Source organism: Drosophila innubila, chromosome X, assembly GCF_004354385.1.
Source record: "Drosophila innubila isolate TH190305 chromosome X, UK_Dinn_1.0, whole genome shotgun sequence".
NCBI lineage: Eukaryota > Metazoa > Arthropoda > Insecta > Diptera > Drosophilidae > Drosophila > Drosophila innubila.
This window is the reverse complement of record NC_047626.1, coordinates 35,022,448-35,049,446: the sequence shown is the minus strand read 5'-3', so window position 1 is coordinate 35,049,446 and position 26,999 is coordinate 35,022,448. Positions and strand designations below refer to the sequence as shown.

The window sequence follows — 26,999 nt, the reverse complement described above, 5'->3', positions numbered from 1 at the left end:
ACTCTACGTACTTTAAAAAGGAGCTGTTCCGTTAAACATATTTATACCCTGTGCCCATTAAAATTAGCAAATATGGTTATAATATGTTTGGCAGAATGTATGTAACAGGCAGAAAAAGGCGAGGTAGACCCCCAAAAGTATATATATTCTGGATCAGGATCAACAGCCGAGTCGATTGTGCCATGTCCGTCTGTCTGTCCATCCGTTTGAACGCGTCGATCTCAGAGACCATAAGAGCTAGAGACTTCAAACTTGGTAAGTGAGTTCCTGGATACCGTACGCAGATCAAGTTTGTTTATATTGCATCGGACCTCTATATCATATAGCTGCCATGACCATCTGGGCTGGTATTATTTAAACTAGCGGGTTTTTCCAAGAAGTTGAGAACAAACATTTCCAGATTTTCGAAGAGGAATAAATCCCCATCATTACATCTAAGGTATTTTATCGCTTTGATACAAACAGACAAACAAACACACAAACAAGCTGACTTTTCATTTCATTTGGAGAAGTCCAGCAAAAATTTCAAATTTTATTATCTTTAGAACCAGTTGTCGGATTTGGGTGGTCAAGGTATCGACGCGTATTTTTAAGTAGAATTTTTAAAAAATACTTAATTTTTCCAAAAGGCCCCATTAGCTGCGATCGTTTAAATGTTGACCCTCCCACTTACACCCCCGTATCTCATGACCCAGGTGGGTTAGAAACAATTTTAGTATGCTATTTTGTAAGTAAGGACTAAACCTTTCGATCGGTATATATTTCGATCTGATCGGACAGTCATAGCAAATTTTCCATATTAGCTGTATATATTGCTAGTCGCCTTTCGCACCCTTCGTGCTGCTTTCGTCACAAGCGCGAACTGCCGTCCGCAGTGATTCAAATTGATAAGTCGCAAATGGTAATCGTAATCGCTCGATGTCGAATCGATTGATGTCAAGAGTAGCCAAAAACTACAATTTTAGTCTGTCTAAATTCTGGCAGCACAAATTATTCTCTCTCACTCTCCTCACGAAACAAATTAGAGTCTGCCAGAGGCTGCTGCATTGCGCGCGCAATTTAAAATAAAATGCAAAGTCTAGTTTTATGCGATTTTACTAGCGGAAAATGTTAAGTATCTTCTTACAATGACAATTAGCGGAAACTTAATGAATATATGTGTAAGGAATCGGAAATATTAATTATTAAAATTATTAGCAGCTTTCAGTGCTCAGCAACGATGCTTGTCCTCTCATGCAATTTCATGCATTGCAATCAGCTTCTGTCCAACTTTATTGAAAAATGTGACGTCATATCGAATTTTTCCATGCAAAAATACAATATTATATATTAACACAAATATATTTATATCTAATTGTATATTTTTATGTACATAAATTTTACATCAACATTTTCATTACATGATAGCGATAACATTTTTGCTTATCGCTCGGATTTCAGTTCGGTAGCAAAAAAATTGGTACTTATTAATGCTGGGTACCCAAAAAAAATGGGTACTACTTAGTTGACTACGGACGGCAGCTCGCGCTAGTAACGAAAGCAGCACGAAGGGTGCGAAAGGCGACTAGCAATATATACAGCTAATATTGACATTTTGCTTCGACTGTCCGATCAGATCGAGTTATATACCGATCGAAAGGTAAAGTCCAAACTAACAAAATGGCGTACTAAAACTTTTTCAAACTCAACGGGATTATGAAATAAGGTGTTTTAAGTGGGAGGGGCAAAATTTAAATGATTGTCGCTAATGGGGCCGTTGGAGCCTTTTGTTAAAATTTTTTATCTTAAAAAAATTCTACTTAAAAATGCCCGTTGATTGATACCTCGATCCCCCGAATCCGACAATTTATTCAAAAGATAATTAAATTTAAAGTTTTAAGTGAACTTCTCAAGATAAGATGAAACAATTGTGTGTCTGATTGTTTGTCTGTTTGCATCAAAGCGATAAAAAACCTTCAATGTAATGATGGGGACTTATTCCATTTTGAAAATCTAGAAATGTTGGCTCAACGACTTTTTCATTTTCCCGCTAGTTTTGAGGGAAAACGCTAAGTCCCGCTAAAATATAAACCTCAACAGTTTCCAAACCATAGAAGCTACAGAGGGGTTTGGAAGATATTACCTGTTATCTGAATATACACATTTTTCTATCGGTCGAAAATCACGTTTTGGTACAAAAAACTTTTTGGTTATATGAGATTTTTCAACCAATAAGCATTTAACTACGTTTTATATATCCTAATAAAAGTTGGTTCAAATCGGACCACTATATCATATAGCTGTCATATGACCGATCGGGTCAAAATTAGGCTTTAGTATAAAAAACTTTTTTTATTTGAAATTTTTTAGCCAAATTGAAAGAATATGCATGTGAGTTAGTTTTATACATCCTGACCGAAGTTGGTTTAAATCGGACACCTATATCATATAGCTGTCATAGGACCAATCGGGCGAAAATCAAGTTCTACTGTGAAAGTTGTTCATACTAAATGTGAATTTGAAACCGATTGTTCCTATGACAGTGCACCGATTTGAACCAAATTTGGAAAATTTGGATAATAAGACTTTTATAAGACTTTTTCGTAAATATTCGTATTTCATAGTATTAATAAAAACTGTACCCTGTTATTGCCAGCGGTAACAGCCGAAAAAATGGTCCTGCCGATTATCCTGACAAGGACGAACAAAAAGAATGTCTTTTTCGGATTCAGCAACCTCAAATTTATCAGTCCTGAACGTTTTATGACGAAACTCGTTAAGAAAGATGCTCAGGACGATTCGGGTTAAAGAAAACATTTTTTTTAAGTATGAAAAAAATGAAATTTTATTTTTCTATCTGCCTGCATAAATGATAAAGGTACAATGTCAAAAGCAATTGCAAAAATTTCTGATATCCCACAAAAAAACCCATACACGAGGAAAAGTCAAGTGCCGAAACCAATTTCTAGCCCCAAAATTTCTGATATCCAATATTGTGACGAACAAAATTCAGTTTATTATAAAAATCTTAAATAAAAATATAAATTAATAAAAAAAAAAACGGAAATTGGCATTCGGCACTGCGCAAAAAGTAATTTGATGTCCAAGGAAGCTCACCCTTTTTTGCGCACAGTGCATAATGCCAATTTTCGTCACTAGTTTTTACCTCGGGTAAAGGTTTTTTTTGGTATTATAATTTCATTAGAAAAACAAATCTGTGGACACATCTCTGGCGTTGTGGACGATTTCGGTGTTGTCACATATAAGAATGTACACCTACTACTAACTACTAACTGTGACTTATCGTCAGTTTCCTGTTTATAAATAGTATTTCTCAATATATGTAATTACATTTTATTTATTTTTTCAGATTTTGAGACCTGGGTCACTTCCCTGCTTGCCATAGGCGCTATTCTGGGCAGCATTGCCATGATTTAGCCTCGGACGCAATCGGTTTTATTGTTGGAAAGTTGATAATCTTACGTATCATTAGGGAATCGTCGTCTAATTTTTTCTTCTTACATTCATTAATCTCGGTATCTTGACGGACAGTTGTAGCTCCAATGCACATATTGAAGATTGTCGAGCCGATTCTTCGAGAGAATACTTCCAGCTGTATTTGGTTATATTATGGATTGGACAGTGCCTTGGGGAACTTCAAGGATGATGTGCTTCCTTATGCCCACTTTTCTTTTCGTTGGAGACATATGGTCATCTACTTAAGAAGGTGAGTACGATTTATGGAGAGCTCTTAAATTTATATATATTAAATGTATGCTTTTCTGCAGGATCGCTGGACGGAAGAGGAGACATCGATTCTCATTGTACCATTCAGGACATCATTCATCGACCCAGCTGTTGATGCTTTTCCGGCAGTTCTCGGATAGTTCATTTTCATTTGCGTGGTCCAGGTGCTCATTGTATATCTGCCCTTGATATGCCAAGGAGAGCGGCCAGCTGGAGGCCCTTCTCTGCATAGTTTTATTCTTAATTTAGCATATAAAAATATTTTATACTTAAATCAAGTACATATCGTACTTAATAAAGATTTTTAAAACACGATTATTTATTATTCATAAGACCGTCTGTAGACGGTCATCCGTTTTTAAAATAAAAATGGAAAACTAATAAATATTTCTTTTCGAATATATTTATTATATTTTAAGAATTGATTTTCTGACGTTTAATAAAATTTATGATTATTTTCCGATGATAAGTGTCATGTTACTGATTCCAGGCAAGAGTTTATTGCTTGCTATTTCTGTGACCGGACTTATCATTTAAACCTAAACAGAGTAGCTCTGCTTCGCGACACTCGCAGACTTCCTTTTCGATCCCGCAATCAGACCTGGATCTGCAGCAATCAAATACAAATTCCATTTCTCAATCAACCAATTTATTACCTCAACATGCTAGGACTTACCATAACCCACATGTTAGTGAAATATCTGCCTCACAATCAACATCTGTCTCCAATAGTGTAAATCTTATTGTCACGCCAGCCGGTACGGCAGCCAATCCACTGACTACCGTACCGCCTCGCCTGTCCATGACCTACGAAGGCATTCCCCCTCCAAATCCTAAGAGACATGTTTTTATCTCTAGGCTTTCTAAAGATCAGTCTTCGTATGATGTTAAGGCTTATGTCCAAAACAAAATACAAGGTGCTGATATTTCGGTGGATAAATTTAATTTTAATTACCCCAGGGAAATCTCATCATTTAAAATATCGTGCTCAAAAAGTGTTTTTGCAAATATTTGTCAAACACACTTTTGGGCTGAACATATCTTTGGGCTGAGTACACAGAAAATGAAAATCGAAAGATAGAGCGGAACCCGATATCAGGTGATGTCTCATCTTTACCTGTTATATCTTTTAACGTAGTCTCAAAAAACTAATTTCCTCTATCTCTGTAGCTCACCAAAATGTACGAGGCCTTAATAGTAAGTAGAGATGGGCATGGGCCGTGCCGTGCCTTGTTTTACCGTGCCAAAGTCGGTAGGCACGGTAGGCACGGAAAGCACGGTACAGATTTTGAATTTAAATATGGTAGTATCGATAAGTTGGGCTCTTCTGTTTTTGTGACCGATAATGGAAAAAATATTGTTTCTGCATTAAAGCTTTATAAGCGACTTGCGTGTGCGTGTTACAACTTGAATTTAGTAATGGACGATATTATTAAAAAAAAGTCCAATTTTAGAAATTCAAACTTTGGTAGAATGCGCAAGAAGACTTGTTAAATATTTTAAGCAGTCGGGCCGTAACAGCAAGTTGTCGAAAACTTTGAAGCAGGACATTAGAACTCGTTAGAATTCCACGTATAATTTGTAAAACAGCATTTTTGAAGTCCAAGAAGAAGTGAAAACTTTATTATTGATTAAAAACGAACTCAGCCGGATTGCAAATTTAGATTTAACCTTACTTGAAGACCTGATTACTTTTCTTAAAGATTTTAAAGAGTGCTCTGAAAAATTAAGCAGTGACAAAAAGCCAACTATGCATATTTACCCCTTATTTTTTCAGAAGTTGGTTGAAAATTGCTTAAGCAATTGTTTTGACTCTACAATTCTTCAGGAGTGAAAATAACAAACATTAAAAGGCCTAGAAACAAGATTTTCTCCATCTGCCGTACACTTAGTTGGCTTATTTTTGAATCTTCTGGCACAATTTTAAATGAAAAACGAACACGCCTAAGCAGTAGCAACTTAGATAAGATCTTATTTTTACATAAAAAAATGTACTAACTTTATTTAAAAATGTTTAAATTTATTATATGGCATTAATAAAATACTTAAAAATACAAGAAAAAATTGGCTTACAAATTTTTTTTTTTATTAAAAGTGCCCGTGTTTGTCCGTGCCGTGCCCGTGCTCAAACCTGCCACATCAGATCTTTCTATTCTTTCTTCTAAATATACTACATATAGATGCGATCGTATTACTCGAATTGGAGGTGGAGTTCTGTTGGCTATTGACTCCAATCTCCCCTCGGAACCGATTCCAACTTTTTTGATTCGGGCATTGAGTTCATTTGTGTAAAAGTATCTTTCAATAAATTTTCTATTTATTTAACATGTTCTTACATTCCACCCCCTGCTGACGAGACAGTATATGATACCCATCTAAACGCTATTAAATATATATCTCCTTTAGTTTCTGACACTGACTTGCTTTGTGTCTTGGGTGATTTTAATCTGCCCGATGTTAAATGGATAGCCTCAAATGACTCGAAATTACTTATTCCTGATGATTCCGATAGCTTTATTGATGGTCTCTCAGAGCTATCGTTGGTTCAAATCAATCCAGTTCGAAATTCTATTTACAGGACACTTGACCTGCTATTTGTATTGGATTCTTCCGATACTATTGTATCTGGGATTGACGCATTGGTTATGCCAGAAGACCCATACCATCCAACTCTTAATACATGCATCCATTTAACTTTGCGTTCAGATGTTTTATCATCTGTTACCGCTGTGCGCAGTCGGTGTTTTAGAAGACAATCTGATTTCGTGTATGGATTGGTCTGAACTATACGCATGTTCTGATATGGCTAATGCCATTTAGCTTTTTTATAGTACTCAAAATTCTTTACGTGATATCTGCGTTGCGCTTGTATTTCCTATCAGTTCTGCTAGACCTCCTTGGTTCTCTAAAAAATTATCACATTTAAAAAATTGTATATCCAAGCTATTTAAAATGTAAAAATACGTAATTACCAACTCCAATTTTCTGGTACTTAACTCTCAGTGTTACAACAATTACTCACAACGTTATAAAGTTGAATTCTCTAGAGATCCTAAACAGTTCTATAAATTTGTAAACTCTAAACGCAAAACTGTATTCCATCATCCCTCACCTTTAATAACGTTCAAGCTAATTCTGACCAATCCATAGCCGATTTGTTTACCGACTTTCTCCAAACTACATACTCTACGAGTAGGCCTCATGATGGTCACTCTTACCCTTACATGCTGAACAGTATAAGCTGTATGTACACTCCCGCAATCACAGAGAGCTCGCTTCTTTGTGAGCTTAAATTAATTAAGCCAGTACATACACCAGGTCCCGATGGTGTGCCTGGTTCCGTATTAAAGTACTGTGCGGATTCCTTGTGTAGACCGCTACATAAGTTATTTACTTTGTCAATTAACTCTTCATATCTTCCAAATCTATGGAAAGACTCTTATATTATCTCTCTTCACAAAACGGGTATTAAATGCGACGTTCAGAATTATAGGGGTATTGCTAAGCTTTCTGCAATTCCGAAGTTGCTTGAGAAAATAATAACTTCTCATCTTCAACATTTATGTGGTTCTATTATCTCCCCTACTCAGCATGGGTTTATGAGTTGTAGATCGACAACCACTAACCTTCTTGAGTTTACTTCTCTTGTGAATAAAAGGTTCAAGAAAAAGATGCAAACTGACGTTATTTATATGTAAATCACTCCCTACTTATTCATAAGCTTGATCTTCTCGGCTTTCCGAATAATCTTCTTCTATGGATATTCAATTATTTAAGTAACAGAACTCAAAGAGTTAGTTTCAAAACTTAATTTTCAAACTCCATTAAAGCTACGTCTAGAGTACCGCAAGGTAGTCTTGGCCCATTTCTATTTACGTTATTTATAAACGATCTTCCAACTGTTCTATCTCACTCACGTGCACTCATGTATGCGGATGACGTCAAGCTTTGTTTAATCTATAGTGAACCTTTCTCTGAAAGGTTTTTGCAAGCGGACTTAAACGCACTGTTTCTTTGGTGTCAAGCTAATTTTCTAAATTTAAATAGCTCAAAATGTAAAGTAATGACTTTCTACAGATCCTTTCGGCATATTTGTCAGTATTCACTTAATGGCATTATCTTGGAATGCTTAAATTATTCCGAAAATGATTCTAAACGCTCAGTAAATGATTTGGGTATAATTCTAGATAATAAGCTGAAGTTCGATAAACATATTGCTGTTGCAGTCAATAAAGCAATGGGAGTTCTTGGGTTTATTGAGCGATGCTCCAAGGAATTTGATGATCCTTATATTACAAGGCTTTTATATACATCTCTTGTTCGACCGATTTTTTAGTATGGGTCATGCATTTGGTCCCCTCAATACGAATCACATCGTGCCAGGATAGAATCGGTTCAAAAACAATTCATGATATTTGCTCTTCGCGGCTTGAGCTGGAACTCAGAAATTTAGATGCCTTCATACTCTAGAAGACTTCGCTTAATCAATCTTCCCTCTCTTACTAATCGTAGAATTATGCTTGGAGTAATGTTCGTTCATAAATTACTACAGGGTCAAGTAGACTCAGTTAGTTTGATGAAAGAAATTACTTTCAACATACCTTTTAGATTAACGCGTAACTTAAATCCTCTGTATCTTCCGCATTGCACCACTAACTGGGCTTTGCATGAACCTCTTCGTGTTCTGTGTGCTGATTATAACAATCTATACCGTACGATTAGTTTCGAGTGTTCTTCGCTTACTTTTAAAGCCTCTATATTAGTATTTCTAACTAATCTTACTAACTAACTAATATCTAATTTTTATTTTGGACTGATTGGGGTTTTCTGGGTTTTTCCCCAATCCTTGCAACAAATGTTGGACCAATCGTTTTCTTATTCATTTTAGATACTCCCAGATTATTTATATTTGTATTTACATTTACATTACACACTTATATTTTAATTTATTTGTTAATTTAAATGTATAGCTAAATGTCGGCTGCATATAGCTTGACAATAAATAAATAAATAAATATATAAACCGTTGTGGAAAATACCAAATTTAATTTGACCAAATAAACTGCAATTTTAATCGCCAAAAAAAAAATATATTGACTATGTCTATCGATGTGTGAATTAGACTGCTAGTAGGTAATATTATTCTCTTGTGTTTGTCAAAAAATAAATACAAATATTCAACTTGAAGCATTTTTAAAAAGCGAAAAACTAAAGACCATCTGTAGACGGTCTTGTCGGATTGAGCAGAAAAAAGTATGGGATTATCAAGGAAATATCGTACGCGACTTTTAACGATAAGTTTTGTCATTTCTTGCACCTATAGTTCTTTTTGAGTTGGTTATCACTAATATAACTATAAATATGCAATTAATTTCAATTTAAGTGTCTATTATTTATAAAATATATAAATTTGTAAGTAATTTTAAATGAACATTTGCTTGAGTTGATAGAGTCGGTAGAAGCGATGATAAGCTTAGCAGTGATAAAAGTGATGGGACTCCGATTATGTCGTCGACAATATTGATCTAGAAACCTATACTATTCCAAAACCATTCGAAACTTGGAAAATTATTGAAAATGATAATTCCGATGCATTTCTTCACGATATAAGCCGTTCATTCAATGCTTCCCAAGACACTCAAGCAACAGTTTCACCTGAAGTGTGGGTCCTATACCCATCGATATAGAAGAACTATCCTTTGCTGAAGCAATATATAGAAATCAGTTGCCTGAAAATAAATGAGGAATACAATTATCACATTTGAAGGAGTCCCTTTGATGGACGGCCTTATGGGCAGTTACAATCCAAGGACGAAGATAGACAACATATAGAAAGCTATTCTACTATATAATGAGTGGCTTTTCTATCATTTCGTGAACATGAATACCACTAATGCAAACATATTATACAGGTGGGTTCTTGTATAGAAAGTTTCCGAATCAGAGTATGGGATCGAAAAGCAGCTAAAGCATGCAGAGTTCCTTACAAAAATAGCAGCAGGACTTGTTTTCTTCAAGGAAATGGCATGCCATTCACGTCGCAATCGTCGCTTTTCAAGAACAAGTTGTACCATTTGAAGATTAGTTTTGCGTTGATTGGTCTGCAAATGCGCGTGTTGTGGAGTAGAATTTTAGCCGCTGCAACAAGTACAGATTCTAATAAATCAGCAGAGCAGTCGGTGTCCGCTTCGATGTTGAACTGCTGGGTAAGATCCAGGCGAGAACTAACGTATTTCTTGAACTTGAGCCTGTTGGTTCTGTGTGCTGTAAGTCTATTAGGATATTCCACATATTCCGGGGATTGGAGTAGATTTAATAACACGGGGGAGTGGTAGGACTACCCGGGGAAGCAAAGTTGAGTTTGTTGCTGGGTTTTATGAGTGCGTTGTATAACTGCCATCCTTTTGTGGTCACAAGGCGAGAGCCCCAGTGCGGGTGTTTCGCATTGTAGTCTCCTGCTGCTATTAATCGCTGTCCTAGTGAAATGTAGAATTGCATGAATTGATTCTCAGAGATTCTAAAACAGGGAAGACAGTATACAGCAGCAATAGTAATATTCGTGTTCGTTTCGTTTTCGTTTTTCTCCAAATGTTCACGAATAACGATTGCTTGTGTGACGGTGCGTAATTGTGATGCAAGATACAAAATCGGGACAGGCACAAAAGCAGATTTGTAAAACTATCACACTGGAAATTTTATAAAATGTCTATCAGGGGTGCCACAGAAATCAAAACCAACCGAAGATCTCAAAAAAATGTATGGATATTTGGGAGATTTTCTGTTGGTTTCGCTATCTGTGGCACCCCTGAATAACAGATGTGGCAACCTAAAAACAATTAAACTAAAACTATGTCCGAAATGAAAATATATGACAAATTGCAAGACAAAAATGAAAGAACTTTGGTGAGTTTTGTGCCTTAAAATATAATAAATAATAATCCGACAGATAATATTTGTAGGCATGGGGCCTAACTCTACTTCAATCGAATTTCGATATTAAAATTTGAGAATACACAAAAAAAAAGTTTCTAAACTTTTACGGTATTTAAGACAGTCCAACAGAGGCCCTAGAACGCAGGGCCCCTCAACTCCGGGGCCCGAGGCAAATTGTCGAGCGTTATGACATGTACCCCATGCCAATGTTATATGCAAAAATGTATTAAACTTAAATTTCAGAATAAATTTTATTTCTGAGTATGAAGTTTACTTCTGTGCTCTGGCCATTAATATTTTTTTCCCAAATAATAATACTTAACAAACTAATTTTAATTAAATTATAGTGATTTAATTTCATGCCTAAAATGTAAAAATTCTTTTTTTGTTCTTATGGGAAAGACGCGGCCTAAGTGGTCAGCATGTAAATCATAATACAATAAAATTAACAGCAACAGAAACACCAACAGCAGCAACACTTAAGGATGACATCATAAAATTTTAATAATGGCAATTTTCCAACAATAAATCACGTAAGTAATACAAATGCGCTATGTGTTGCTTACAGACAAACAGCAAGTGTCAGAATCAGAGGGCTGCCTAAAAGCATCAACATGCGGAGAATAAGTAAACATTGCCAATGTGCAGGTGCATGTGTGTGTGTTTTTGTGGGTGAATATCCTTCTGGTACTGTTGCCTAGCGCCTGGTTGGAGATGGGTAGGTGCATGAATGAATTTAATTAATCTCACTACTGTCAGTTACACCCAATTGCCTTTAATTTGCAATACTCACATAATTACAGGCGACCTCATGTTTTGCTACTCATCAGCATCAACATAAGCCATCATTGACATCAACATCGCTAACGCGAGAAGCAGCGACAGCAGCGTGTTGCAAGAGTAATAAAACGAACAACAAATGCCTCAGTTCGTACTGGCAGAATTCGACACTTTCACCAGAAACAATTCTCCGTAATCAAGTAACACAAAAGTAATATTCTCGTGATACTTCCTGGTGAACTCCAGTCAGGATATATCCCACAAAAAAAAACATCTACACGAGGTAAAAGTCTAGTGACAAAAGCAGTTTCTAGCCCCAAAATTTCTGATATCTAGTTTTGGGACGAACAAAATTCAGTTTAAAAAAAAAATTATTAAAAAAAAAAAAATATAAATTAATAAAAAAAAACGAAATAAATAAATAAAAAAGTTTTCCAGCCCCATTAGCTGAAATCATTTAAATTATTCCCCTCACACTTACACCCCCTTATTTCATAAGCCAGGTGAGTTAGCAAAAGTTTTAGTACGCCATTTTGTTAGGACTAAACTTCTCGATCGGTATATAACTCGATCTGATCGGACAGTCGTAGCATTTTTCATATTAGCCGTATATATTGCTAGTCGCCTTTCGCACCCTTTGTGCTGCTTTCGTCACTAGCGCGGACTGCCGTCCGCATTAATAGCACCACATTAAATGCACATTTTTTCAGATTAGTTGAGATATCTCAAAAAAACAAGAGTTTTTCTTACTCAAATTTAGGCTCCTCTTGCATTTTTTATTAAAATATAGTTGTTGATTCCTTAGGTGAATTGGACATAATAAGAACGCAATGAGCAGTTTAATTATATGTGCGTTTAAGGGCTATATAAATGCGTTTTATTATCAGTTTAAAAAATAAAAATATGTGTTTGTCTTTAAAGTAATACATTGTTTGTTAAATTTACGTATCAATCGCTTTCACCTCTAATTTAAGAATGACGCCGTTTGAAACGACACATTCATTGGAGACTCTCAGTCAGCTTAAATCGATCATTTAAGTTAACAAAATACTTAGTGATATTCACTGTTAAATTAGTTCCTCGAGATTCATTAATTTGATTTATCGATAATCTCAAATCCCATTCGCAAAATTTCTGATATCCAATTTTGTGACGAAAAAAATAATGTTTAATATAAAAATTTTATATCTATAGATATGAAATTCTTTGTCCAGTGCATTCATTTATTCGTTCACTCATCCATATATCATTGTACAGGCCAAACCGCTGAAGATACAAATTTGAAATTTTGGGAAAACAAAATTATGACAATTTCATCATCATTTTTAGAAAATTCGGTCTGCAAGTGCGTCAAAATTAAGTTCAAAGTTCTTTTTCTCTATGGATGACATGAAGTGCGCCACAGCTGAAACAACAACAAGGAACAACTTGTCCCACCTCCAGGGAGACAATTGGGGGGAGAATGTTGTCGCTTAAGACATTTTCAGTTTACATGTCAAGTTTCAAGGGTTCAAGACCTGCCGGTTCTGCCCATGCAAATATTACTTTTTTTTTTAAATTTTATTGTTATTTGAATTTTTTCAATTCAAAACAGTAGAGTTTGGTCAAGCGCGGCTTTCAGTGGCAAAGTAGTGCAGAGGATGGTCTGTTAGACTTACGCGCAAGGCTTCACGGGCTCAAGACCTGACGGTTTCATCCCAGGCAAATATAACTTTTTTTTAATTCGTTATTCTTTTTTTTGAAAATCAAAGCTACTGTTTGTTTTGTTTGCATTGCAGCGGGCTTAGTACTTAGGTAGTGCAGAAGATGGTGTCGTTGATTCACGGGCACTGAGTCGCGAGTTCGAGCCCAGACAGAGAAAGATTTTATTTTTTTTTTTTTAATTTTATTTTATAAACATTTTTATGAATTTTACGGTACTTAACAATTTGGTCAAAATGGCTGTCATAGAAAAAAACTGGATCATATTAAGCTTTAATATGAAACACTTTTGTGTTTTTTAAGTTATCTCAACAGAACTCACGGATTCGCTTTTACACGCCAAGTCTCAAATTTTTCTGTCAAACTTGAAATTTTCCCGCCAAATCCGGCTTTTTTTCGCCTGGCAGCGTGAGTATAAATATTCTTTTCTCTTTCAAAAAATGTTATATTATATAAATTTGTTGCTACCTATAACATTCAGCAGGAAGTTTTCAACAACAAATAATTTTAAATTCTTCTCAAATAACTTATAACTGATCGGTCGGAGACCCCATACTTACTATGGCAAAAACTAATAATGGAAAAAATTAAAAAATATTTAGTTAACTTAAATGCATATTCTATCATATTGGTTACAATGTCTCATAAAACATAAAAGATTTTCATACTAAGACTTGATTTTCGCCCGATCGGTCCTATGACAGCTATATGATATAGTGCTCCGATTTGAACCAACTTTGGACAGGATATATAAAACCAATTTTTATTTATATTCTATCAGTCAGTTTGGTTACGATATCTCATAAAACAAAAAAGTTTTTTATACTAAGACTTAATTTTCACCCGATCGAAATAAACTTGATCTGCTTGCAATAGAGAGGAACCTTGATACCAAGTTTGGTGTCTCTATCTCTTATAGTCTCTGAGATCTAGGCGCTCATACAGACGGACATTGTTATATCGACTCGGCTATTGATGCTGATCAAGAATATATATAATTTATAGGGTCTGCCACGCCTCCTTCTGCTTACGCACATATTCGTTAAAACAAACCCAATAGACCCCTGTACTTTTTTTAAGTACGGGGTCTAAAAATAAGACGGTCACTTTTTAGAAAAATTCATTCATTCCTTTGAAACTCGTTACTCGGTGGCGTGACATCCGAAATTTAAAACAAACTTGACCTGCGTATAGTATTCAGGAACCTACACATCATATTTGAAGTCTCTAGCTCTTTTATGGTACTATTTCGTACTGTCTTTGTGCGCGCCTTACATATAAACGTATACATGCTGTCTCGCTCGCACGTTCTATTTGCCATGCAAATGTAATTATTGAATTAAATGTAATTCCGAAATAGCTTGTCTATTTATGGGTCAATCGCTTTGAAATTTCGTTCGTTCTCAACTGATTGTTCAGTAAGGAAGTGCTATGTCATATATTGCGCCTGTAAATCGTTTTGTGCAATTTGTGGGCAAAGGGGGCATGGCATCCAAAATTGGAAACAAAATTTACCTCCGTATGCATTCCAAATTTGAAGTCTGTAGCACTTATAGTATCTGAGATCGACGCGGGTCGTTTAAAAGATTTACTTACAAACCGATTGTTCAGTTAAGGAGTGACTGTAAATCGCTTTGTGCGATTTGTGGGCGATGGGGGCGTGGCTTTCAAAATTGGAAACAAACTTGACCTGCGTATGGTATCTAGAAACCTACATAAAATTTGAAGTCTCTAGCTCTTATAGTCTCTGAGATCGACGCGTTTATACAGACGGACAGACAGACGGACGGACAGACGAACAGGGCTAGATCGACTCTGCTATTGATCCTGATGAAGAATATATATATACTTTAGGGCGTCTGCAGGCCTCCTTTTGCCTGTTACATACATTCTGCCAAACACATTATACCCTTTTTTGACCATTTTTAATGGGCACATGGTATAAATAGAAATGAGAGTTATAAAGAAAAAGGGTGAAAAAAAGCGCGACCATGGGGAGCGCAGCATCCCAGTCGAACGAAGTGAAACGGGGGTTGGCGAGCGAAGCGAGCAGGGCGCGGAGCCACCTAGTATTATATAAGTTAGTTACTATTTCTTAAATTCAGCAGGAAATTTCCACAAAAAAAAATTCCAAATTTGATCAAATAACATAGTATAAAAATGGTGATATATGTTTCGTGTGAACGCTTCAAAAACGTAGTAGGCTAATTTGGAGCAATGAGCAGATTGCTGAGTGCTGATACATTACGAGTACAGAAGTGATAACGGTTTAATCCCAATATCTTATACTTGCTTAACAAATTTTGTTCAAACCAGTTCACAATATCTTATAGCTGACATGGAAACGATCGGTCGGACATCAAGTTTTGGTACGAAAAACTTTTAATTTTTTTAGATATCTCAATCTGACAGAATATTCATTAAAGTTGGTCTTATGCATCCTGACCAAACTTTATGCAAATCGGCGGACTATATCATAAAGCTGTCGTTGGAACAAGCAGAAGGGGGCCCAAAGTAAATATATTCTTGATCAGGATCAACAGTCAAGTCGATTGAGCCATGTTCGTCTGTCTGACCGTCTGTTTGAACGCGTCGATTTCAGAAACCATAAGAGCGAGACACTTCAAACTTGGTATTTAGGTTTCTGGATACAATACGCAAATCAAGTTTGTTTTAATTTTTGGATCGGACAATTATATCATATAGCTGCCATAGAAAATGAAGTTTTAGTATGAAAAAGTTTTTTGTTTGTTGTGATATCTTAACCAAACTGATGAAATATGCATCTGGGCTGGTATTATACATCCTGACCAAATTTGGTTAAAATCGGTCTATATAGCTGCCATAGAGACGCTTAATCGAAAGTAAAGAAAAATTTTATTGTTTTTTGAGATGTCTTAGCCAAACTGATAGAATATGCATTTAACTTGGTTTTGTCCATCCTTTCTGAAGTTCGTTCAAATCGACTATATCATAAAGCTGTCATAGGACCGATCGGTCAAAAATCAACTTTTAGTATGAAAAAGTTTTTTTTTTTTTACAAATATCTTAACCAAACTTTTAGAATATTCATTTAAGTTAGTTTTGTACATTCTGACCAAATTTGGGTTAATTCGGTTCCATATATCATATAGCTGCCATATGAACAATTGGTCGAATATCAATCGCAGTACAGAGTACCTTGGCACAGGGTATCCCACTGTGCTCGTCTGTAACCGTCCAGTTGTTAAATTTGGAGTAAGCATATTAATAAACTTCTTTCAAAGTAAAAACTATGAATGCGTAAAAACTAATTTTTAAGTAATAAGAAGCTCAACCTTTTTGCGCCGATATTTCAAAAAGAGTTTGAACTTAGAAATAAATTGAGGGGTTGCGCCTGAAATTAAATAAATCAGACAACGAAAAGTGCGAAAACAATTTCAATATGTGGCTGCAGATGATAGCAAAAACATACCAGAAACTGCTACATTTCAAATTCCATTTTTAGAATCAATCGACCCCATCATTTAGCAACTAAAATTGAAGTTTGAGGCACTTTTAATTTTTCTGATGATTTGAATTTATAAACAGGACTTTAACACTAAATCCAAATTGGACAGTGAACTTGAAAAGCATACAATGAGTTTGACAACGATTGCTTAACGATTCACATCACATCCTTCACATCACATCAGCATTAGCACATCGTTTATTCAGCAAACATCAAATAAATTTGAACCACTTACGATCATCAATTGGACGAGATAACTTAGCAAACGAAGACTTTGCTATCAATCGAATATCTCCAAATATGGGTAAAGTAATCTATGATTTTGCTTTCATAGAAGCTAACAATTAATACCACAATTTGGCGAACCTTAAATCAATTTTACAATTTAAGAAATAACAAACCATTATAAAATGAAAGTTTTAAATTCTTAATTTTATCATGTATTTTTATGTATGTATTCAGAATGTTATTGTTAAATTCAGACAATAAGCGGATAAAATGGCAACGACTCAGCATTTTAAAAGTCAAAGAAGTCTGAAAAAATATTTGATTTAACTAAAAAAAACATGGGCTGACGTGGGCCTGGCCAAATTTTAAAATTAACTTCCGATAGGTCAACATCCTAAGAGTATTGTCACCCAATTTGGTTCCTCTAACTCTAATAGTCTCGGAGATAAAAGTGTTCAAACTGGTATATCATAATCTGTCACGAATCTAATAGTACCCATTTTTATGTAACGAGCTAATTCATGTTATAAGTTTTTATTGTAGCAACATTTAATTAATTGTAGTAAACATTTTTGACACTGGATTTGTAAATTGAATGTTTTTAAAGGAATTATCTTTGTTTTGTTTATTTGCTTAAAAAATCTGTTGCTAAAAAGAATTTTTAGGGGAAGGAGGGGGCGCCGACAAAATCTTTGCCCCGGGAGCAACTTTTCGACGCAACGGCGCTGGTCATTGCAATAATACAGTCTGTTAAAAAAAATATTAAGGAACGAATTTTGAAACATAACGGATGCAAAAAATTAAAAAAGTTTGATTATGCTTGCGTAGACCCAAATGTTCCTGGAGCCCTAGTTGTCACCACCACATAACAATTTTTATGTAATCAAACTTTTTTTAACTTTTAAAACCTATCAATTTTTAAAAGCTTGCATTTTTGAATATTATAAGAAAATCACTCAGCCGATCCTAAGAGCATTATACTTTCACAAACTTATATAAATTTTTTAAATAAGAATTTTAACAATGTTTTTTCACCTTCCTGTGATTACATAATTGGATTAATTAAGCTTCGGATTAGATATTAAACATTAAACAACGTGAATGGAGGGGTTTAATTGAAATTATTATAATGAAGTTTCGATTAAAATTAAAAAAAAAAAGTGGGAAAGGCTATAATCGAGATCCCGACCATAGGATACTTGCTACTTTTTTCAATATATATAAAAGTACTTTAAAAAAATTACTGCCTAATAAAAACTACTGCATACTTTTAGGTTATTGTAGTGAAATAATAACTTTATTAATAACTTTGGTTAGCTATTACTCTTGCTCTACTTGTCCGATTTTGCTGCGGTTAAGTGAGATTATAGATAATATTAATAGATAACGTTTATTACCATAAAATCTGTATTTTCTTAAAAAACTGTAAGTGTGGTGGATTTTAGCGATGAAACTTTACCTGCTCCAGCGCATTTGGAGTCTGTGGGTGAAAGTTTTGTGGTTTTTCGCGATTTGCGGGGGCGGAAGGGGGCGTGTCAAAAATTTAAAACAAGCTTGACCTGTCTCTTAAAGTCTTTGAGATCTAGTCGCTAACACGGACGGACAGACGGACATGGCTATATCGACTTGGCGCTGAATCAAAAATTAAGTCTAAGTATGAGATATCTTAACCAAACTGATAGAATATGCATTTGACTTGGTTTTGTCTATCCTGGTTGAAGTTCGTTCAAATCGGGCGACTATATCATATAGCTGTCATAGGACCGATCAGTCAAAAATCAACTTTTGGTATGAAAAAGTTTTTTGTTTTTTGAGATATCTTATCAAAACTGTTAGAATATGCATTTAGGTTGGTTTACTTTGGTTCTATATATCATATAATTGCCATAGGAACAATTTTTTGAAAATCAACTTTTATAAAAGAGTACATGGGCTCAGGGTATCCTACTGTCGAGCGTGCTCGACTGCAGCCGCACCTCACCGCGAGCGAAGCGAGCAGGGGGCGTAGCCCCTTGTTTTATTATTAATTTATACTTTTATATTAAACTCAATTTTGTTCGTCACAAAATTTGATATCAGAAATTTTGGGGGCAGAAATTGCCTTTGTCACTAGACTTGTACCTCGTGTAGAGGTTTTTTTTTGCGGGATAAAAAAGAGCTAGAATAATTCTTGAAAAGAACAAGCAGAAAAATAAGCTTATGTACGACAAGAAAGTAAATGACATAGAATTCAAAAATAGGAGATAAAGTTTTATTAAGAAACGAAACAGGTCATAAGCTTGATTTTAATTACATAGGACCTTATAAAATAGAAAAGATAGAAGATAACGATAATGTCATAATATCAGACACTAAAAACAAAAAACAGAAAATAATAAGGATAAGGCAGCTATGTAATATATGGTTAGGATGTCTTAAGAAACAAAAAACCTTTTTATACCAAAATTTGATTTTCTACTGATCGGTTCTATGACAGCTATGTGAAAAGTCGACCGATTTGAACGAACTTCGGGCAGGATGGACAAAACCAAGTTATATGCATATTATATCAGTTTGATTAACATATCTCAAAAAACAAAAAAAATTTCATACTGTGACTTAATTTTCGAGTGAGTACGCCGATTTAAATCAAAATTGGTCAGGATGTATAATACCAGCCCAGATGTATATTCAAATAGTTTGGTTCTGATATCTCAACACACAAAAAACTTTTCCATACAAACACTTACTTTCGATGTTTCGTTCATATGGCAGCTATATGATTTAGCTAACCGATTTAAACCAAATTTTGTGAGGATGTAAAATACCAGCCCAGATGAATATTCTATCAGTTTGATTCTGATATCTCAATAAACAAAAAACTTTTTCATACTAAAATTACATTTTCGATGTATCGTTCCTATGGCAGCTATATGATATAGTTAACAGATTTTACCCAAATTTGGTCAGGATGTATAATAATAGCCAAGATGCATATTCTATTAGTTTGGTTCTGATATCTCAACAAACAAAAAACTTATCATACTAAAACTTCGATTCAAAAATAAAAAAAAAAAACTTGATCTGCCTATGGTATCGAGGAACCTACATACCCAGTTTCAAGTCTCTAGCCTTAACGGTTTCTGAGATCGACGCGTTCAAACAGACGGACGGACGGACAGACAGACGGACATGGCTAAATCGACTTGGCTGTTGATGCTGATCAAGAATATATATGCTTTATGGGATCGGAATTGCCTCATTCCAACGAATAAAATATACCCTTTTACTTATTTTTTAAGTAACGGGTATTAATATTTCGAGGACGGCAAAATGCATCTTGCTATAAGCCATAATAAAACCACTGCAGTCTGAGTGATGTTTTGTGAATTTTTTTTAAGTGACTTATAAACATGCCTTCACTTGGAAAACAAAATTAAATTTTGCCAGTTAAATAATACTATTATATTATAGAAGGCAAATATGTGATGTTTTTTTTTTTTAGGGAACTCCACCCCCGCTCAATTCGCTCGCAGTGATGCAGTGGGGCCCAGATGCACAAAAAAGTTTTTTCTATGTATGGCAGCATGCAACAAAAATTTTTTACGATGTACAAGACATAGTCAGACACTTGAGAGTATTTACATATCACCACCAAGTTTTATTAATAGTCACGGTTTATTGCGAACTTTGCCCCACAATGGGCGTGGAAAAATTTTATTATTTACTTGATCTGCCAGAAATTATAGGGAGTCTACATTCCAAATGTACGCCTAGCTTTTACCATCTCTGAGATCTTTTAGCTCATACGAACAGACGGACATAAGTACATCGACTCCGCCGTTGATGCTGATGAAGAATATAAATACTTTGAGGGATCTGCCACGCCTGCCTAATTTTTATCCTGCGTACGCTCTTGTATATCACATTTCCAGTAACATAACCTGTGAGATTGGTTTATATATCTTAAGAAACAACAGCACTTTCAAACCATAGCATAGTGTTCGATTCTGCTTATCTGGCACGCAATAAATGGAAAATTGAAATTTTGTTGATATTTATTATTTTCTTGAAAACTAACACCCCGCTTATATTTATATCAGTGATAAAATATATTTTCTATCGATAGTCAAACAGTCGTGAGCGTGCGAAACTTACGATAGTTTTCTGCCAATACCTGAACTTAATTTCGCTCCTTTTTAATGTGTTTTGCATTGCTCTGTGAAAATTAATGTTAATTTTATTGAAATAATTTTTTAAATGTTTTTTTTTGTTCGAGCGAATGAGACGTGTTATATTTGGCTAGTAAATTTTCATATTTACATTCTTGTGCGTGTGTCTGTTTTTGTATTTCGGCTTTTGCTTTACACCTCGCTCACACAAATTTATTGACATGGTAAGCACAGCGATTGTTTTTGTTTGGGTTTACATCTCCTTATCTCAGTTTCCGCGCTTCGCACAGCTCAATACATTTGTTTGTGTGTGTGTTCGTTGTTGCATTTGGTTTTTGCTCTCTTGTTTAGAGCTTTATTTGAGTGCCTCCAAGAAAAACTGAACTATCAAGTGTGCTGATGATTCTGAGCAACCGAGACTCATTTATTGTTGGTTGTGTGAGAATGTCAGGCATGCAAGGTGTGCTGGTCTTACAGGTAGAGAATGTAATAAGATCATTGCCGTGTCTAAAAAGGAATGTGGTGCAATGAAATGGTCTTGTCCAGAATGCATCGACTTACAAATTGATTTCTCAAGAATGTATAATTCTGTGAGAAACCAATTCTCAAAACTTAATAAAATGGCTAGGCTTGTTTTAAGTAATTTTGACTCTAATCTCGAGTTGCTTGGCCAATATAAATTTAACTCACCACCTGTTTCTCAATTTTTACTCATTCCTCCGTGACTCCATTGGCATCTCGTTACTACCAAGACGCTACCCCAACGTTGCCTTTATCGCCCTATCCGGGTATTGTTCACCTATTCAATTCTTCTTCTCATTCAGCAGGTGATTCTATCACTCAGATAACTGAATCGGCCCCCATGACTCATTTATTGTTACTTGTGGTCCAAAATTTTGGCCACTACATATGATTGTTCATGAGTTTATGGCCAAAAGGCGCAGTGAATCTTTACTTGTTTCCCTTACAGCTGTCAGCTCCAACGTACATGAGCCCGCCAGTACGGCTTCAAAAAACTAGACCTGCTGCCCCATTTTTCCTGTATTTACTATCAAAAGTTAGAGGCCTCCTTACTAAGCTCAAAAATCTATATTTGAGTAGTATGTCCTTCGATTCTGATATATTTGCTTTATCAGAAACTTGGTTAAGTCCTACAGTATCTGATTCTGAAGTTATGTCAAATAATTATCTTTTATATAAAAATGATCGACCGACTCGAAGTGGTGGCAAACTTATTGCCGCTAAATCGGCACTTCAGTCAGAACGCATTACATTTAATGTGACTACTGTAACGATCCACGATGAGTTCGTGCAACAAATTTATATTATGCAGCACTTGCGAATGAATAAGAAGGCAGATTCGATTTCAATATTAAATGGTATTTCGTTTATTGGCGACGCGATGGCCGACTCTTCGAACTTTCAATGTAGGTTTTATTTGATTTGATGCGTAGGCGTTGGTGAATGGTGTCCTCGGTCTCGGGTCGATGACATCCGATGTAGGCTCGTCGCTCGGCGCTCGTCGGTCGCTGGTCTCCCTCCTGGTTGCAGCTCGATCCGTCTCTCGTACTGGGGACCCCGCTACTGCAAGGGTATCGGGAACGGGTCCTGCGACAGCTATGATTGTCGAACGTAGATCCTGCGACAGCGAGGATAAAACCCCCTTGACCCGCTCTTGCAGGGACAACTAAATCTATGTCCTGCTTCAGCAAGGACGGATAACCTAGGTCCTGCGACAGCGAGGAATATGAATGACCCTGATCCTGCGTTCTCCAAGGACTCTCCGCTTGATTTTGCCCGCCTCCAGCTGGGTTGGCCCTAGCCGTGCTAATGCGAGGGCGACTATGACTAGGTCCTGCGACAGCTAGGGCGGATAAACTAGGCCCGCGACAGCAAGGATGACTTGAAGTATTCCTGCGGCAGCAAGGCTCTCTTAATTTACTCCTGATACAGCGAGGCTCTCCTTATTTACTCCTACTACAGCGAGGCTCTAGGATGCTAATGCTACTACTACCATTACTAGATCCTGCGACAGCGAGGATATCTTTTCTGGTTCCGCGTCGGCAGGAACTATATCCTGCTACAGCAAGGATATCTACGAGGTTTCCGGCGACAGCAAGGATTATAACCTGCTAAGGCAAGGCTATTGATGATGCGTCCTGCGACAGCTAGGACGATATCCTGCTACAGCAACATTATCTACGACAAGGATTGATGTTTTGTCCTGCTATTGCAAGGACCGATCGGTGTTACTTGTTTGCTTGCTCCACTCGAAGTGTGTCGCATGCGCTGTTGCGCGCCCTTTTATACTCTGGGCCGCCGTAGGCAACGGGACTTCTGCTCGCCTGCATGACAGAGGCGTCGCTGAAGAGGGGCATACCAGAGGCGTCGCTGAAACTGTGTAACTGTTGTGGGGAACACATAGTTGTTCCTCACACTACTGATATTGAAATTGTTGCTGTCAAAATAACTTTTTCAACTCTATCAATTTTTATCACCTGCTCTTAAATCCCTCCAAAAGCTTCTCCGGCAGTTTACTTGCAGCAATTTGCCTGTATTTAAGAAATTAATCTTCAAGTCAAAGATAACGACTTATTAATTGTGCTGGGTGATTTTAATTTGCCTGAAATTTCTTGGTCATTTTTCAGTAGCACAAATTACCTTGTTCCCTTAAACCAAGATAATTTTTTAGATTGCCTGCTTGATCTCTTATTGTTTCAAATGAATTCAATAAGAAATCATAATGATCGAATTCCTGATCTAGTTTTTACTAATGACTTCGCAAATACTGTCGTCTCTAGATCATCCCAATTAAGTATCCCTGAAGATTTACATCATCCTATAGAAATTTCTATCTCAAACTCAAAACCTTTTAGTTCACCTCCATTATGTCAGCAATCACCTCGTCGTTGTTTTCGCAAGGGAAATTATTCATTGCTTAATGAACTTATCCATGCTACCGACTGGTGCTTTTTAGAAAAAGCTACTGACATCGATATTGCCCTTAGTTCTTTCTATGAGACCCCAAATGCACTCTTATATGTGTGCATTCCAAATTATGTTCCGCCGTCTGGTTCTATAAAGCCTCTTTTGTTTACACCTAGACTTTCTTATTTAAAGAATATTAAGTCTAAAAATTTTTAAAAATATATGAAGTCTGGTTCAAGTCTTGACTGGTCTAAGTACACAGTAGCCAAGTCGGACTTCGCCAATTTAAGCTCGATGCAAAAGACAGTTTCCCGTGGCCCTAAACAATTTTACAAATTTGTTAACTTGAAGCGCAAACTCCCCAGTTTACCTTCCTCTTTTTTTCATGGGATAGATAATGCCAGCAACGACTCTGCAGCCGCTGAACTATTTGCTAACATTTTTCAATCCACCTACTCTCCAATCTTCACTTCCAACTCATTTTATCCTAATTCTATTTTTCAATCAAACACTTTGTTTGCTCCCTCTATTCCTACTTGTCTCCTTAAGGAATGTTGTTCTTTATTAGCTGCTCCGTTGCATAAGCTTTTTAATCTTTCCTTGAATCTTCAATCTTTACATATCTTTGGAAAGAATCTTATATCATTCCCCTCCACAAAAAAGGTGGTAAGTCTGATATTTCGAGCTACAGAGGCATTGCAAAGCTATCAGCCATTCCAAAATTATTTGAAAAAATCCTTTTTTCTTCTTTGCAGCATCTTTGTAAATCGATCATTTCCCCTGCACAACACGGCTTTATTAAGGGTCGTTTCACTACGACCAACTTGTTTGAATTTACCTCCCTGGTAAATGATGAATTTTCAGAGAAAAAGCAAACTGATGTCATATACACTGACTTCAGTAAAGCCTTTGACTCTGTGAGCCATTATCTCTTACTTAACAAACTTAACTGCATATTATCCCACTGAATCCCATCAAGATCGGACAAGTAGAACGGCAGTTATGGCGATTTAATGTTTTCAAAGTAATACAAATATTTTCTTTAAGCAAAAGGATCTCAGAGACTAAAAGAGAGTAACCAGGTTAGGCACGCAGATTTCTATGTACCCCAGGTCAAGTTTGTCTTAAATTTCTGTCACGCCCCCCTCCGCCCCCGCAAATCGCGAAAAACCACCACACCCACAGTTTTTAAGATAATACGTTTTTTGTGGGTATTAGAGTTGCAAGTTGCTATTATCTATTATCCTATAAGATCGCAGCAAGATCGGACAAGTAGAACAGCAGTATTAACATGCCAAAGTTCTTGAAGCAAAATAAGTTCTTTATAGTATGCAATAGTTTTAATATTATAAGACTCAGCAAAAATGCACTGGCATCTTTTGAATCAGCTGTACCATGCCATGCTCCACGCTTTTATGCAAGTGTTGTCTGTTGTTGGTTGTATCATGTGGCCTGTTACTCAGTAGAAGGGTCGGTAACCAAAGAGATTTAAAAGTTGGCAAGTCGCAACAGCAACACAATATGGCATTCAAACCTTTTTATCATTCTTGCGCCATAGAATTCTCAACTGGTTCTAGCGACGCAAAGATGGCATTAAGTTTGAATTGCTGGTCAACTAGCAGAAACGGTACTGACGATGGAAAATTAAAATCTCTTGAAATCATGCTCCTTGCTTTTATGCAAGTGTTCTTGTTGCTTGCTGAAGATGTCATATAGACAGTAAACCAACAAAAGGCACATTTTTTGTTTTTGCCTAATATATCTCATACAATATTTTGTAAGCCATAAAAGTTTGAATTGATTTCAAACTGTGCAGAATTTTTTATCTTAGACCTGAAGCAGTTTCTACTTGAATTAAACCTGAAGCAGTTGCTAATATATAGCAGTTGATAACCTGAGGATGTTGAAGCAATTGTGAACATGAAGCAGTTGATAACCAAAATCAGTTTTTAATCTGAAAAAGCTGCTTATTTTAAAAATTGGACAAAAGCCTTCCTTTTCGATTCTCATAATTAGGAGGTGGAGGCAAATTGAGCAACAAGCCATGCCCCAATAGGGTATTCATGGCCTATAATAATAAATTTAAATAATAATAGTTAATTCTCAAAAAACATTTTTTTTTTTTTTAAATTTGTTTACAATACTTTAATATATATTTAAATTAAGTAACGGGTATCCTATTGTCGCGATCTCGACTATAGCCTTTCCCACTTGTTTCTTACTCTATTTATTAACGATCTACCCACTATTCTATCCCACTCTTATATTTTGATGTATGCGGATAATGTAAAGCTTAACTTTTCATACACTGATCCCCTTCTTCATAATCGTCTGCAAGACGATTTGAACGCTATGCAACTATGGTGCTCGGCCAATAATGTGCATCTCAATTGTTCAAAGTGTATGCTTATGACATTTAGTTGTACAAGACCCTACCCCTATATAGTACCCCTTTGCAACGTATAAAATCTGTAAAGGATCTTGGAGTATTATTTGATTGCAAATTATGCTTCAATTTGCACATATCCACTATAGTTAATGACGCCAAAGGAGTCCTTGGTTTCATCAAACGTTGGTCGAAAGAATTTAATGATACTTTCACCACTTAACTCCTTTACGTCAATTTAGTTCGTCCCATCCTGGAATACTGTTCATGCATTTGGAGCCCACAGTATCAAATAAACCAGAATCGAATTGAATCAGTTCAAAAGCAATTCTTGCTTTTCGGCTTACGTGGTTTTAACTGGGATCCAAACCTTCGTTTACCACCGTACTCCGATAGGCCTCGTCTTCTTAATCTTCCGTCTTTAATTAATTCTGGGAAAACTCTTGGTGTTGTTTGTGTTTACAAATTGATTGGTTGGCGAGATCGATTCTAGTTCCCTTCTGGCCCGCTCAACCTTTTCGGTCCCCCGCAGGTCTACTAGGAATTACAAGCCTTTATTTTTATCTACATGCACAACTGATTACGCCTCACACGATTCGTTTCGTGTTATATGCACTAATTATAATAGCATCTTTCACGTTTTCTCCTCAGAACTCTCTCTCCCTCTCCCTTCCCT

General features: G+C 36.0%; 1 long non-coding RNA gene across 1 annotated transcript; it reads left to right on the top strand.

The window, feature by feature from the left end:
- The first annotated feature begins 214 nt into the window (after positions 1 to 214).
- On the top strand, positions 215 to 3,965 carry LOC117793343. The gene is made up of 4 exons (XR_004618252.1): positions 215 to 255; positions 3,350 to 3,440; positions 3,532 to 3,706; positions 3,768 to 3,965. It is a non-coding gene; the product is annotated as an uncharacterized LOC117793343 (long non-coding RNA).
- The last annotated feature ends 23,034 nt before the right edge of the window (positions 3,966 to 26,999 follow it).